A 16,530-nucleotide genomic window follows, 5' to 3' on the forward strand; every position below is an offset into this window, starting at 1 on the left:
ACTGTGGGCTCCCCCTGCAGTCTGTGTCAGAGGGTGGTCTGTGTTGGCACGGTAATAAATTATGTTATTTCCAGCTTTACAGAAGGACAATAACACCATAGAAATGACATGAATAGGCAAAATTGTTTGGTGAATTGGAACGCGCGAAGTTAAAATTTCGCCTTGCAACATAGGACACTCTCGGGCTCCAGACGTGTGACTGCAAAATTTTGTGGCTGTAGCTGCGACGGTGCAGATGCCAATCCCGGACATACACACATACACACACACATACATACAAACATACACACACATTGAGCTTTATATATTAGATAACAAGCACAGTTATACTCACCTAATGCCTAATTCCACCAAAGCCCTCGTTCTCCTGAAATAAAACAAAAAATAAAAAACAACAATATACTATACCTGTCCATCGTTCTGTCATACGCCTTAATCCATGTCTGGGGGCGAAAGGTCTAGCAGACATCTTAATTGGGGTTTCCCCTTACAAAACTAAAAAGTGTCAATGGGGTCACAGCACATACTATAGGTACAGTCACAGAAGACTGAATCTCCCACATATTAAAGGCAGTGAGAGGGACTTGTATTGTAGCACTTACAAAGTAATTTTCCCCTATTGAACCCCCTTTGTGTTCTCACTCACTATGGTAACCCATTAATGGCCACCATAAAGCAACACATTTTTCCCACAAACACAGGATACTCTCTCACAGTGAATTCCTTTACAGTACCCTCCACATACACAGCATGATTCCCATTCAATGCCCACACACAGTGATGCCCACACACAGTCCCCACCCATACACACACACATTAAGATCTCCAGTGACCCCAACACTGTATGATGGTCCCTACACTGTTCCCCAACACAGAATAATGGCACCCAAAGTAATCCCTTCCACATACAGTGGTGATGGAAGTGTGCGTCAATTAAAGTCATTTAATTTTTTTTCGTTTTAATTAGATGTGTACACCAAAATCCGAAGGGTCAAAAAGCAGGAAAGAGAGCACTATACTACATGTGAAGGTGAGTGAAAGGTCTCCTGCAGTATTATTTTGCATAAACGAATGAAAAAATTTGGATTGTGATACAATTTCAAAATGGATGCATCATCAAATGTTTTCAAAAGTGGACATGGATTCATGAGTATTTGAGTGGTGATGCACATTTTGTTATTGTATTGTTTTTATATTTTTATTTACTACTTTTTAGTAAAGTGCACCTGTCACCTCTTTTTGCCGCAGCAAGATAAGAAAAATAAGTTTGGGGGGGCGGTCCGATGCAGTCCGGTCCGATGGGTGTCGCAGCTCCAGGTCCGGCGCCTCCCGTCTTGCGATGTCGCCATCCTGCTTGGTTCGTGTCTACCCGGCATCGCGCTCCTGCACAGGTGTCTGAGTGAGTATAATAAAACTTAATTGTCTTATCTTGCAGGTCGGATGGGGGGGCTTATCTACAGCATTATAGTATACTGTATATCATCCCTGAAAGGCGGTGGCCGCATCTTATAGCGGCCAGAACAGCTGACAGGTTCCCTTTAACAGTTAAAATTATACAAACAGCATTTATTTGTTAGTCGCTTAGCACCACTAATTTCACAGCACTTTACAGACATTATCTTTACTATCCCAATTGGGGCTCACAATACAATTTCCCTATCAGTATGTATTTGAAATGTGTTAGAACCCTGAAGAAACACAGACAAACCTAGGATGCACTGCAAAAGTAAAGCTTGTGAACAGGGCCAAAGTAAAGCTTGTGAACAGGGCCTAAGTGAGACATTTTACTTATACATCATATAGAATTCTCTCCAGATTTATGCATGGCATGCCTATAGGAGCTCAGAGATGTTCACTGTCAACATGACATAGGTATATTTTATGATCTTAGGTTAAGTAATAAATACATCAAATATTATACCATGAGTTATTACTATTAAGCAGCATCATTTCACAAATAACCTAACAAAAATATAGCTTAGACTTTTTGTAGAGTTACAACTTGGGTTACACTACACAAAGCAATTTCATTTATTCACAGATTGGTGTTATTGATGCAAAATGGATACAACCACAGCCAAAAAAAGGAAAGGTGGTGCAGAGAAGGTCAGGGAAAAAAAGAAGAGGAGTCTGGAAGCTGATGCAGCAAAATGTGCAAAGTTATCAGACTTGTTCTCCCGCACAACTGTTCTAGCCACAACACTTACAACAGCTAATATTCCTCAGACAGTGACGGAAGACGAAATAACATCTGAATCGGTACCTGCATTTGACCCTTCTTCAAGTGATACTGAAGCTGAGGTTGTTACATTAACTACTGTTGTACCAGGAGATGCCTGTTCATCGTGTACTGGATCGGAGCCAGAGCCAGTCACATCCGTATCCAGTATTGTACCTGTGGCTTCAATTTCTCAATCTGTTCCATCATGTTCTATTGAGTTTTCACCATCAGATAGTGCTTCTTTCAGTGTAGAAACCACCTCTGGAGAAAGCATCAACTACTTTGCACGCCCTTCATCAGGCCAACTGTCTTTATTTTTCAAAAATCACCCACAACAAGATACCGAAGAAGATCCTAACTTCCAAAAAGTCTTCTTACGCAAAGATGGATCAAACAGAAGATGGCTGACATACAATATTAAGAACAAATCATTATTTTGTACTGTCTGGCTCGCATTTTCAAAGCCTTCTACAACTGGTCCATTTATAGATGGGTTGAAAGATCGAAGGCACGTTTATCAAAGATTAGAGGAACATGAGAAAAGTAATAGTCACAGAGGTTGTGCTGAAGCATATTTTCTAAAGGCAACCAGTGCAGATATTGGAAGCCGCCTTCTTCATAATCAAATGTCAATTCGCCGAGAGCAAGTTCGAAAAAGAAGACAAGTACTTCATAGGGTAATAGACATAATAAAGGTGATTGGAAAATGTGGACTCCGCTACAGAGGGGACAAAGCTGAAGCAGCATATATGTTAAAGAATGTGACTTTAGGTCATGGGAATTTTTTGGAACTAGTTCTACTGTTAAGCAAGTATGATGTTTGTCTGCAAGAGCATGTAAGTGAATGCATTGAAAAAAGCCAACAGCAGCATTCCAAAGGTGCTAGAGGCAGAGGATCACTATTAACATTGCTGTCAAAAAACACTGTGAATGGAATCCTTGATGCCATCAAGCAACTTATTCAAACTACTATTGAAAAAGAAGTAAGGGACGCTGGAATGTTCTCCATCCAGATTGACACATCACAAGATATAACTTCACGAGAACAGATGAGCGTTATAATCCGTTATGTCACTAACCAAATCCATGAAAGGCTGCTTGCAATAGTAGACTGCAAGTTAACCACCGGTGAAGCAATACACCAGCTTCTAATGAACGTTCTCACTTTATGCCACATAGACGTTACAAAATGCATTGGCAATTCCACTGACGGGGCAGCTAATATGCAAGGGACTTACAAAGGCTTTTCAACTTGGTTAACAACTGTCTCTCCTGGCCAAATACATGTGTGGTGTTATTCGCATATCCTAAACCTAGTTTTGTCAGAGAGCACCAAGACAACTTTGCAAAGTGCATCATTATTTATGCTTCTCAACGATGTAGCAACGTTCATTAAAGATTCATATGTTCGAATGGATTTGTGGGAGAATGTAAGCCAGGACCCACTCCATCGTAGGCTTTCAACAGTAGCTGAAACACGTTGGTGGTCAAAAGATGTTGCTTTGAAAAAGGTTTTTGGATCCTTTGACAAGCCAGATTCTGCTTTATATGTCAGTCTCATTGTCATGCTTAGAATTTTCTATTCTTCAAGCAAGCATAACGCTGATGCTCGTGCAAAAGCTAAAGGATACTGTGACTGCCTGCTTAGATACGAAACAATCATTACAGCCCAAATTTTTTTACGCATATTTGAACTCACCTCTCCATTATCTAAGTATTTGCAAACATCTGGCATGGATATTTTAACAGGTTATTGGATGGTGATGGACGTGCAGGAGAGTCTAAAAAGTTATGTTCGATCATTTGATGAGGTCAAAGAAGCTGCAAATAATTTTGTAAAATGGGCAAATGACCAACTTCAAGAAAAATATGGAGAATTTAGCTTTGAAATTGAAAATTCTTTGCCTGAGAAAAGAATTAGAAGAAGAAAACTAATGGCAGGTGAAGTAGCCCAAGATGAGGTACATGCAAATGCAGAAATCGCATACAAGGTGAAAGTTCATAATGTCATCTTGGATGCTGTCACACAAAGCATGGAACAACGTTTCACCGCAAATGGGACAATATATGCAGACCTTGCCTGCCTTGATCCGCGAAACTTTAATTCCATAAGAGAAAATGGATTAAATAGCCCTACTTTGGATGAGACAAGCAAACGCTTGATTAAATTTGATGACAGAGCAACACCTGAGAATCTTCGCAGTGAGCTGCGCAGCCTGACTTTGCACTGGGAGAAATTGAAAAGATCGCCCTTAGAAGAATATAATATTAGAGTGGCAACAGACACAAGCCAAGACGAGACCATTGATGATACAGAACTAGTGACGAAAAGCTGTTCATCATGCAAGAACTGTTCTTTGTGTGTCTATCAATTACTACAGCGCTATAATCTACTTACTGATGCTTACAATATAATTGGACAGGCATACAAATTTCTTCTAAGTCTCTCCATTACACAAGTTGCTTGTGAACGAAGCTTCTCTACATTAAAATTTATAAAAAACAGATTAAGAAACAGCATGAATCAAAGTCACCTAGAATCTTTCATGTTAATGGCTACTGAAAAGGACATACTGATGAAACTTGATGGAGATGATATTATTGACAAAGTGGCTGAAAAAAGCAACCTATTGTCAAGAAGCCTTAGGTAATTAAAATGGCATCACCATTCCTTTTTGGTTTGTTATATTAGAAAACAAACTGCAATAGCTGTAGGAGGTTTTCTTTTTTACATTAATATGTACTGTAAATTTAGAAATGAAGTTTACTGGAAAGGTACAGCATAGCCATAGGTTTATAATTGGGGAGCAAGGGTCCTTTAATACCGTTCTGAAGTGGTGACCTGCCGGCTGCTCCAGTGTGACATTCAGCGCCAGAGCCAGAGGTCACAAATCAATGCATATCCGAGTGCCTCATTCTGCCTGAGTAGCATTGGGAGCTTGTGACGTGACTTGTTCTGACTTCCAACCAGTCAGACGTTACAATCACAAGATCGCAACGCGGGACCGGAGCAGTGCTGAAAAACAAGCCGCAGGAGAGTGACTAGTCTAAGAACATGGACAGAGGACTTAAATTTAAAGCAGCAAACACAGTGCTGAAAAAAAAAGTTAAAGTTTTGTTAGCTGGGAATGGCAACTTTCTGGGCATTATGGTGTATTAAACTGTATTACAGTCAGAACACTGATGCAATAAGTGTCCAGAGATGTTTTAAGTTATGTGGTTTACAAGGAACGTGACTAAATAATTTTGAGTGTTTACGACTAAGCATTGCACTTTTGTTTTTAAAGGGGTTGACCACTAGTAGATAACCCCTTCTCAATTACTATATTCCACCATGTAATATAATAACAGCCTGAACTCATCTCTGGTGTTGGCAACATTCCAATCGGCAACATCGGCACTGGGTCTCCTGGGGCTTGCAACAAACTTTTGTCACATAAGCCCTGCAACCAGTCAGCAGCTGATAATGGGCAAATGAACTCTTACTTTCTAACGTAACTGATATTCAGAGAGGGCAGCAGCAGCAGTTCTCACTTCTTCTGGATGTCAGTTTACTCTAAAGTAGGTAAGTGTGAAGCAGCCTATTAACTGCAAGGCTCATGCGACATAATGTCATGCAAGCCCCAGGAGACTCAGTAGCGATGTTGCTGGAACAACAGCACCAGAGAGGAGTGTAGACTGTTATTATTTTACATGGTGAGCTATAATAATTGAGAAAGGGTTGTCTGAGTATTGGATAACCCTTGAAAGTACAGTGCCTTGCGAAAGTATTCTGCCCTCTGGAACTTTTCAACCTTTTCCCACATATCATGCTTCAAACATAAAGATGCCAAATGTAAATTTGTGGTGAAGAATCAACAACAAGTGGGACACAATTGTGAAGTTGAACAAAATTTATTGGCTATTTTAAATTTTTGTGGAGATTCAAAAACTGAAAAGTGGCGCGTGCAATATTATTCGGCTCTTTTAACTTAATACTTTGTTGCTCCACCTTTTGCTGCAATTACAGCTGCAGGTCGCTTGGGGTATGTCTCTATCAGTTTTGTACATGGAGAGACTGAAATTCTTGCCCATTCTTCCTTGGCAACCAGCTGGAGCTCAGTGAGGTTTGATGGAGATCGTTTGTGAACAGCAGTTTTCAGCTCTTTCCACAGATTCTCTATTGGATTCAGGTCTGGACTGTGACTTGGCCATTCTAACACCTGGATACGTTTATTTGTGAACCATTCCATTGTAGATTTTGCTTTGTTTGGGATCATTGTCTTGTTGGAAGACAAATCTCCGTCCCAGTCTCAGGTCTTTTGCAGACTCCAACAGGTTTTCTTCAAGAATGGTCCTGTATTTGGCTCCATCCGGCATCTTCCCATCAATTTTAACCATTCTCCCTGTCCCTGCTGAAGAAAAGCAGGCCTAAATCATGATGCTGCCACCACCATGTTTGACAGTGGGGATGGTGTGTTCAGGGTGATGAGCTGTGTTGCTTTTATGCCAAACATATCGTTTGGCTTTGTTGTCAAATGTTCGATTTTGGTTTCATCTGACCAGAGCACCTTCTTCCACATATTTTGTGTGTCTCCCAGGTGGCTTGTTGCAAACTTTAAATTACATTTTTTATGGATATCTTTGAGAAATGGCTTTCTTCTTGCCACTCTTCCATAAAGGTCAGATTTGTGCAGTGTACGACTGATTGTTGTCCTGTGGACAGACTGTCCCACCTCAGCTGTAGATCTCTGCAGTTCATCCAGAGTGATCATGGGCCTCTTGGCTGCATCTCTGATCAGTCTTCTCCTAGTTTGAGATGAAAGTTTAGAGGGATTGCCAAGTCTTGGTAGATTTGCAGTGGTATGATAGTCCTTCCATTTCAATAGGATCACTTGCAGAGTGCTCCTTGGGATGTTTAAAGTTTTGAAAATCATTTTGTATCCAAATCCGGCTTTAAACTTCTCCACAACAGTATTACGGTTATGGACCTGCCTATTGTGTTCCTTGGTCTTCATCATGCTCTCTGTGCTTCAAACAGAACCCTGAGACTATCACAGAGCAGCTGCATTTATATGGAGACTTGATTACACACAGGTGGACTATATTTATCATCATTAGTCATTTAGGACAACATTGGATCATTCAGAGATCCACAATGAACTTCTGGAGTAAGTTTGCTGCACTGAAAGTAAAGGGGACGAATAATATTGCACGCCCCACTTTTCAGTTTTTGCATTTCCACAAAAATTTAAAATAAGCAATAAATTTCATTCAACTTCACAATTGTGTCCAACTTGTTGTTGATTTTTCACCAAAAATTTACATTTGGTATCTTTATGTTTGAAGCATGATATGTGGGAAAAGGTTGAAAAGTTCCAGGGGGCCGAATACTTTTGCAAGGCACTGTATATTGCAATTTTCTTATGTTATTTATCTTTTCTGACATGCTGCATTTTTATGAATAATGAATGTTTTATTCATCTTGTGAATTAATAACGTAAAATACCTCAATCAGCAGACCAAAGTTTGCTCAAAGATTGCACAGATTTTTTTGGTTAATGTTTTTCATTGTCTCAATGTTTTGAGATTGTATTTTCACTATATATTTAATTTTTGTAGTGGAAATACTATAACTTAATAAAAAAAAAATTTGTTCTTATCATGACTTCTTCCTGTTAAGTTTATTACACGTGTGTTATGATGGGAAGTTCCAGCTACAGTACTAAACTATTTGATGTACATGTATGTTTTCCACCACTTGTTTTTCCGCAATGCTAATATAATTACAAATGGTAGCTTTGTGGTTGATTCAAGTAAGAGCAATCCACCTTTATAGAAAGGCAATATGAAGCAGAATTACCACACGCAAACCTGCAACCAAAAAAAGCGTTGTGAATCTATCCTGTGGGACCATACTTTAAAGACGTCTGTTCTATGTAAAACATGTTTCTGTGGATCTGTAGAATTCCCAGATATTTCTGATTTAACAAACTGTAGAGAAAAGGTTGTATTGAAGATACCCTCCCATTTAAAAAAAAAAAAAAATGTATGTGTGTATATATATATATATATATATATATATATATATTATAATATTATTATAGCACGTGGGCTGCTTTGGTTGGTGTGCCAGGGCTGATTTTCAGTCCCAGTCCGGCCCTGGTAGCAGGTGTCAGATGATGTGAGCTGTAGTCCAATCAGCTGACACCAGTGACCGAAGGTAAAGTTTATACCTCTGATCACAGCTGAGCGCTCCCGCTGTCTTTTGACACCGTGGGAACCATGGCTTTCTGACCAGCGGGGATGATTTCCCCGCCGATCAGAAGCCGTGTTTGCTGTGCTGTCATGCACATGACAGCGTGACAAACACCTGGTGTTCTTTCAGCTGAAGCTGAACACTAACACGGACTTCCTGGTGAAGTCCGTGTTTGGTGTCCATGCCCGAACAGTAGGTGTTCGATATGGACGCCGAACTTTACTGTTCAGGTTCGCCCATTGCTGCTCATTTGACCAAATGACCTTCTCCCATGCCTCCTCTGGATCTTCAGATGTTCATTGGTTAATTTCAAATTGGCCTGGATATGTGCTGTGCGAGCAGGGGGACCTTGCGTGCCATGCAGGATTTTAATCCACAACAGAGTAGTATGTAAGTAAATGTAATGTTTGAGACTGGTCACAGCTCTCTTCAGATCATTGACCAGGTCCTCCTATGTAGGTATGGGATGATTCCTGACTAGAGTTGAGCGAAACGGGTCGAAAAATTTCAAAAGTCGCCGACTTTTGGCAAAATCGGGTTTCATGAAACGAAACCCGACCCTAGGATGAGGTCGGCCACCAGGTCGGCGACTTACGCGCCAAAGTCGCGTTTCAAAAGTTTGTTTTGCGCTCTTTTTCAGCCAATCAGGATCCACGGACACTGTGGGCAACGTGATGACATAGGCAGGGGTCACCACCATCTTTCAGAAGGGCATGCAAGTGATTGGCTTGCTTTGGTGGGCGTCACAGGGGTTATAAAAGGGCGTGCACACCGACCGCCATCTTACTTCTGCCGATCTTAGCATAGGGAGAGGTTGCTGCTGCTGATTCTGTAGGGAGAGCGTTTGGCAGGGAAGAAGAAAAAAAAACTGCTTCTGCTGCTAGTGATTTTGCCTGTACAACACACCAGTCACTGTGTGTGCAGTGCAAGGGGAGGCTATATTCTGGTGGATCAGCGGTGTTGGTTGTTAGGCTGCCTTCTAAGGCTTCCTGACAGCTGCATTGCTGTTTACCCACTGCTCTGCAAACTGCTTTTTTAAAAGCAATCCCAATTTTTTTTTTTGTCCTGCTGAGGTACTGAGCGTGCATTTTTTCACACCATTCAGCGGTGTACGCTCCTCACACAGTACCGTGTAACGGCTGTTATCACAGCCACAGTGAAGCTATCTGTGTGTCACTCTGTGAGAATAAGTCGAGGACATGTTCCGTTCTTACAGACCTGCACCTACTAGTTTTGTCTAGCTTTCAAACAGTTAAATATATTTGCTGTTTGATCACATTCAAAACTATAGAGAGACAGCGTGTGTCAGTCCGTATACTTAAAAAACACGGAGCTTGACAATTTTACATACACCGGACAGCTGTGTACGTGCACGCTCCTCTCAGTACCGTGTAACGTCTGTTATCACGGCCACAGTGAAGCTATCTGTGTGTCACTGTGGAAGGATAAATGGAGGACTTGTTCCGTTCTTACAGACCTACACTCTAGGGAGATTCCTATTCTGCCCAATTCTACATACACCTTGTAGTTTGTGATACACTAGCCAATTTCTGCCTGTGATATAGCGCTCTGATATTCAGTGGGCCTCACACAATCCATAAGTGTCCAGTGTCCACAAGTGTGTGCAGAAATTCAAAATCTCTGTGATCCTGTAGTCACTTTTTTCACACCTGTGCCATCGAGCCTGTGACATAGCGCTCTGATATTCAGTGGGCCTCACACAATCCAAAAGTGTCCAGTGTCCACTAGTGTGTGCAGAAATTCAAAATCTCCCTTATCCTGTAGTCACTTTTTTCACACCTGTGCCATCGAGCCTGTGACATAGCGCTCTGATATTCAGTGGGCCTCACACAATCCAAAAGTGTCCAGTGTCCACTAGTGTGTGCAGAAATTCAAAATCTCCCTTATCCTGTAGTCACTTTTTTCACACCTGTGCCATCGAGCCTGTGACATAGCGCTGTGATATTCAGTGGGCCTCACACAATCCATAAGTGTCCAGTGTCCACAAGTGTGTGCAGAAATTCAAAATCTCCCCTGTCCTATAGACACCTTGTACCTTGTTTTACATTACTATATAGTTTGTTGGATTTTGTCTACATTTCTACAAAAAATGAGGAAGGCTGGTGGAAGAGGCCGTGGAATTGGGCGGGGGTTGGCAGCTGGTAATGATGGTGTTGGTGGTGGATCTGATGGTAGTGGCAAGAGCAAAATAGGACCGAATGCAGGAGGTGTTGAGCCTGCATCATCGTCTGGCTCCATAAGGCTTCGAAGACTTAGTTTTCTAGGAGTTGGCAAACCGCTTTTAAAGCCAGAGCATCAGGAAAAAGTTTTGTCTTACATTGCTGACTCAGCCTCCAGCTCTATCGCCTCCTCTTCTGAAGTTGTAAAAAGTAAAAGCACTGAGTCGTCATTGGAGGCTCATGTTCATGAACCACACCTTTCCTTGTGTCCTTCACCCCAACCAAGATTGAAGGATGACGGAGGCCATACTACTGATTACTCCATGGAGCTGTTTTCACATACCATGCCTGGATTATCAAGTGAAATGCTGAATTACCCAGGCCAAGATGAATCTGACATGGAGTGCACTGATGCACAGCCGCTGATAGATGATTCTGCTGGTACATGCACTCAGAGCACTACATTGTCCTCGCAGTGTACAGAGCCAGATTCTGACTCTGATGAGACTCAGGTGCCCCTTCCCGCACACTATACCACCATACATGGTGACACAGAGGAAGGTGCACATGACATTGAAGAGGAGGTGATGGTGACCCAGTTGTTGACCCAGATTGGCATCCATTGGGGGAAGAGGGTGCTGCTTCCAATAGCTCAGATGAGGAGCATCCACAGCAGACATCGACATCGCAACAGCTGTTATCTGGCAGGCCCGGAGCACTCCAAAGACAGGTTCCAAAAATCAAAAGAGTTGCTGGACAGCTTGTCCAGAGGGTCAAAAGATCACAGCGTGCTAGGCCGCAAAATGTCTGCCAAAGTAGGAAGAGTGCAGTGTGGCACTTTTTTGAACAAAATCCTCATGATCAGGCCAAGGTTATCTGTAAGAAGTGCACAAAGACCTTTAGCCGAGGGAAAAATCTGAAAAATTTGAATACCAGTTGCATGCTTAGACATTTAACCACCATGCACTTGCAAGCGTGGACACAACACCAAACCTCAAGTGCCACATGTGCAAATGATCACAAAGAAGGTAGTCAGCAACGCTACATTGTTTCCCCCACTGTAAGCCCACCGGTTAGCACAGCAGCAAATGTTGAGGTGTCGTTGCAAGGCCACAGCAGTCAGGGAATCCCACTGTTATATCAACGAAATACTGAATCTAGGCCATCAGAAAGAACACCAACTCCATCACCATCATCAACCCTCTCTCAGTCCGCCCTGTCCACCGCTACTTCCACCATATAATAATAATAATAATAATAAATTTTATTTCTATAGCGCCGACATATTCCGCAGCACTTTACATTTCAGAGGGGATTTGTACAGACAATAGACATTACAGCATAACAATAATCACATACAGTAGATTATAACAAATACCAAGAGGAATGAGGGCCCTGCTCGCAAGCTTACAGTCTATGAGGAAAGAGGTAGACACGAAAGGTGGGTGGTAACAGTTGCCCTGATTGTATGGACCAGCCATAATGTTAAGTGTGTGACAGTACAGACAGAGGGCTAATGGATGCATAAAGCATGTGGGAACATGATGCGGGGAACCTGGTTATGGTAAAACTTTTGGCTGTGCCACACAGGGATAGATTAGGTAAATGTGTTGAGGCGATAGGCCAGTCTGAATAAATGCATTTTCAGGGCACGCTTAAAATTGTGGGGATTGGGGACTAATCGTATTGACCTGGGAAGTGCATTCCAAAGAATTGGCGCGGCATGTGTAAAGTCTTGGAGACGGGAGTGGGAGGTTCTGACTATTGAGGATGCTAACCTCAGGTCATCAGCAGAACGGAGGGTGCGGGTAGGGTGGTATACTGAAACAAGGGAGGAGATGTAGGGTGGTGCTGAGCCATGGAGGGCTTTGTGGGTGAGGGTAATAAGTTTATACTGAATTCTGGAGTGGATGGGTAGCCAGTGTAATGACTGGCACAAGGTAGAGGCATCGGTGTAACGATTGGTGAGGAATATGATCCTGGCTGCAGCATTCAAGACAGATTGGAGAGGGGAGAGTTTGGTAAGAGGGAGACCGATTAGAAGAGAGTTACAATAGTCGAGACGAGAATGAATAAGAGAAACAGTAAGAGTTTTTGCAGAGTCCAAAGTAAGAAAAGGTCGAATTCAAGAAATGTTTTTGAGGTGCAGATGACAAGAGCGAGCCAGTGATCGAATGTGGGGGGCAAAGGAAAGCTCGGAATCAAGTATGACCCCAAGACAGCGGTCTCCATATGCAGCTCTCAAGTCCAGCTCACCCTCCCAGACACTATGAGTAGGTCAAGAAAGTACTCAGTCTCTCATCCGCGTACACTGGGTTTGAACGCCCACATTGCCAAACTAATCTCGTTTGAGATGATGCCCTATCGGTTGGTGGAAAGCGCAGCTTTCCGCGAACTCATGGCCTATGCAGTACCACGCTATGACCTACCCAGTCGCCACTTCTTCTCTCGAAAAGCCATCCCAGCCCTCCACCATCATGTAAAAGACCGTATTGTCCATGCACTCAAGCAGTCAGTGAGTGGAAAGGTGCACCTCACAACTGATGCATGGTCCAGTCGGCATGGCCAGGGCCGTTACGTGTCCATCACTGCGCACTGGGTTAATGTGGTGGATGCAGGGTCCACAGGGGACAGCGGTGGTGGGACAGTGCTGCCTAGCCCACGGTATAGAAAACAGTTGGCTGTAGGCGTTCGACCCTCCTCCTCCTCCTCCAGAAGCGAAAGCTCGTCCACAGAGCGCAGTCGTACGAGCACTCCATCTGCAGCTGCCACTGTTGCACACGAGGTGTCCCCCTATCGAGCAGCTAGTGGAAAGCGTCAGCAGGCTGTGTTGCAGATGATGTGTTTGGACGACAGACACACCGCCGAGGTGCTGGCCGAGTACTTGAAGCGACAATCTGAGTCATGGCTGGGCAGTGTACATCTTGAGGCAGGCAAGGTATTTAGTGATAACGGCCGTAATTTTGTGGCAGCCATAGCCCTTTCAAAACTCAGCCACATACCTTGCTTGGCTCACACCTTGAACCTGGTGGTGCAGTGCTTCCTCAAAAATTATCCGGAGTTAACAGCCCTGCTCCAGAAGGTGCGAAGACTGTGCGCGCACATCCGCCAGTCGCCTGTACACTCCGTTCATATGCAGAAGCTGCAGCGATTGCTCCACCTTCTCCACCACCGCCTCATTATCGACATTGCAACAAGGTGGAACTCCACCCTGCACATGGTGGAGCGGCTGTGCGAGCAGAGGCAGGCCATAATGCATTTGTGGGAGGATACACGGCCAGGCACTTTGAGAGCAGACATGGAGTTGACAGGTGTGCAGTGGTCGAAGCTGAAAGACCTCTGTAAAGTCCTTCAGTGTTTTGAGGAATGCACACGGCTGGTAAGCGCAGACGACGCCATCCTAAGCATGAGCATCCCACTTATGCGTCTGCTCATGCAAACTTTGACGCACCTTAAGGAGCAGGCGTCTGCAGCCAATGTTGATGAGGAGGAAGAGGAGGAGGGAATCCTTGATGACATTCAGCCATTGTCTGCTCAGGGACCTCTCCTGGACGAGGTGGAGGAAGAAGAGGAGGAGGAGGATGATGATGGGGATGATTACTTAGGGGAGGAGGATGCATCTCGTGGGGCAAGTGAAAATGTTGGCGTGGCAAGGTCTGGTACAGGGTTTGTGCGTGACTGGAGGGATGTGGATTTGCCAGAAAGTGCTCCTCCAACCAGCACTCGCAGTGCATCATTGACACCGGGAACATTGGCCCACATGTCAGATTATGCCTTGCAGATCCTAAAAAGGGACCCCCGCATTGCCAAAATGATGAACGATGACGACTACTGGTTGGCCAGCATCATGGATCCACGCTATAAAGGCAAATTACAAAACATCATGCCACAGGAGAACCTTGACCTAATATTGGCTAATAAACAAGCAACTCTGGTAAACCGGTTGGTTGAGGCATTCCCAGCACACAGCAGCGGTGATGGTTCTCACACGAGCCGTACGGGCCGGGGGCAGCTTGGCAGAGGTGTTCATGGTGCACACAGCAGAAGTGGCGTTGGAGACAGGGGTTTCATGACAATGTTGTGGACTGATTTTTCAAGTACCGCTCACACAACTGGTAATACTGCATCGATGGAAAGTGACAGGAGACAGCAGTTGTCAACTATGGTTACAAACTACTTTTCCTCCCATATCGATGTTCTCCCACACAGATCATTCCCCTTTGACTATTGGGCCGCTAAACTGGACACCTGGCCTGAATTGGCACAATATGCCTTACAGGAGCTCACTTGCCCAGCTGCAAGTGTGCTATCGGAAAGAGTCTTCAGTGCAGCTGGATCAATCCTGACAGAAAAAAGGACCCGTCTGTCAACCCAAAATGTGGATGATCTAACCTTCATTAAAATGAACCATGCATGGGTTTCCAAGGATTTTGTCCCACCTTCCCCTGATGACACATAGGGTGACAGAAAAATGGCTTGCTTTGGTCCACCTCTTCCTGGGACTTGACCTATTTCGCCTTTTGCATCAGCTGAATGTCCAACATCAACATATGCCACTTTCTAAAACTCCCTAACTGTGCTGCCTCCCCTCCCATGGCCGGGGTCACCACCTAGCGCATGACACCGTGCGAGTGTCGTTGCCCTGGACAGGTGGGTAGGCAGACTCTTGGGCGCGGGCACTGGCACAGGGTCCCTCATAGTACAACCAAGTGTCTCTGACGGTGGTGGTGCACACCCGCCGTCAGACACACCGCCGTACTATGAGGGGCCCAGTGCCAGTACCGACGCCCACAAGTGGGCCCCCCTTGCTTGGGCAGGGCCCCAGCATTTGCAATCTTTACCTCTCCCTGCTCCTCCGCTGTGTAGTCTGGGCCGTCAAATCCATACTGTGCCTGACACCGTCTGAGCCTGCCTCCTGATGTATAGACATATATTTTGAATGTGTACGCTATCCATACATGTTATCCGGGGATACGGTACCTTTTCTCACCTTTGTGCAATCACGTGCAATCCATACTGGGCCTAACACCGTCTGAGCCTGCCTCCTGATGTATAGACATATATTTTGAATGTGTACGCTATCCATACGTGTTATCCGGGGATACGGTACCCTTTCTCACCTTTGTGCAATCACGTGCAATCCATACTGGGCCTAACACCGTCTGAGCCTGCCTCCTGATGTATAGACATATATTTTGAATGTGTACGCTATCCATACATGTTATCCGGGGATACGGTACCCTTTCTCACCTTTGTGCAATCACGTGCAAGCCATACTAGGCCTAACACCGTCTGAGCCTGCCTCCTGATGTATTGACATATATTTTGAATGTGTACACTATCCATACATGTTATCCGGGGATACAGTACCCTTTCTCACCTTTGTGCAATCACGTGTAATCCATACTGGGCGTGAGAACGGCTGGCGAGCTGTTAAGCAAGCTACAGCACCTGTGGTTTGCACACGTAAGTTTTTCATTTTTTCAGGAATGACAGTTAGGCCTAATTCCGGAACTGCGGTTGACCTGCACTTACTGGGAAATCATCGTTCGCGGGTAATAATTGTAATCAGTGATCCCCATCACTAACGTTGTTCAGCGGGTTATCTGCAGCTGTAAGCGACAAACGCTGGCCTTTTCAGTGTAGCGCACATGCAGCCACGGACATGTAAGGGCATGACACACCAGTTATTGGCCAATCTCATGTGCCAAAGCCTCACGTGTCCCTCTAGTAAGCCGGACTCGGACCACGGGGCATGACGGAGTCTCGTTCGTTAACGGAATTAAGCTTGCAATGTGTGCATCTCTTCTGTAGCTGGCATGGTTGAGGTTTCCCAGGTGGAGTCGAATTTAACCGTAGGCTCCACTCCTGGTGGTGCCCTTCTGGACATT

The 16,530-nt window shown here is 44.3% G+C and overlaps 1 long non-coding RNA gene across 1 annotated transcript; it reads left to right on the top strand.

The window, feature by feature from the left end:
* Positions 1 to 965: 965 nt before the first annotated feature.
* LOC141100733 (uncharacterized) lies at positions 966 to 2,225 on the top strand. The gene is made up of 3 exons (XR_012234753.1): positions 966 to 1,030; positions 1,249 to 1,399; positions 2,042 to 2,225. It is a non-coding gene; the product is annotated as an uncharacterized lncRNA (long non-coding RNA).
* The last annotated feature ends 14,305 nt before the right edge of the window (positions 2,226 to 16,530 follow it).

The sequence above is a fragment of the Dendrobates tinctorius genome, unplaced genomic scaffold, assembly GCF_039654945.1.
Source record: "Dendrobates tinctorius isolate UK_male_01 unplaced genomic scaffold, ASM3965494v1 ptg000107l, whole genome shotgun sequence".
NCBI lineage: Eukaryota > Metazoa > Chordata > Amphibia > Anura > Dendrobatidae > Dendrobates > Dendrobates tinctorius.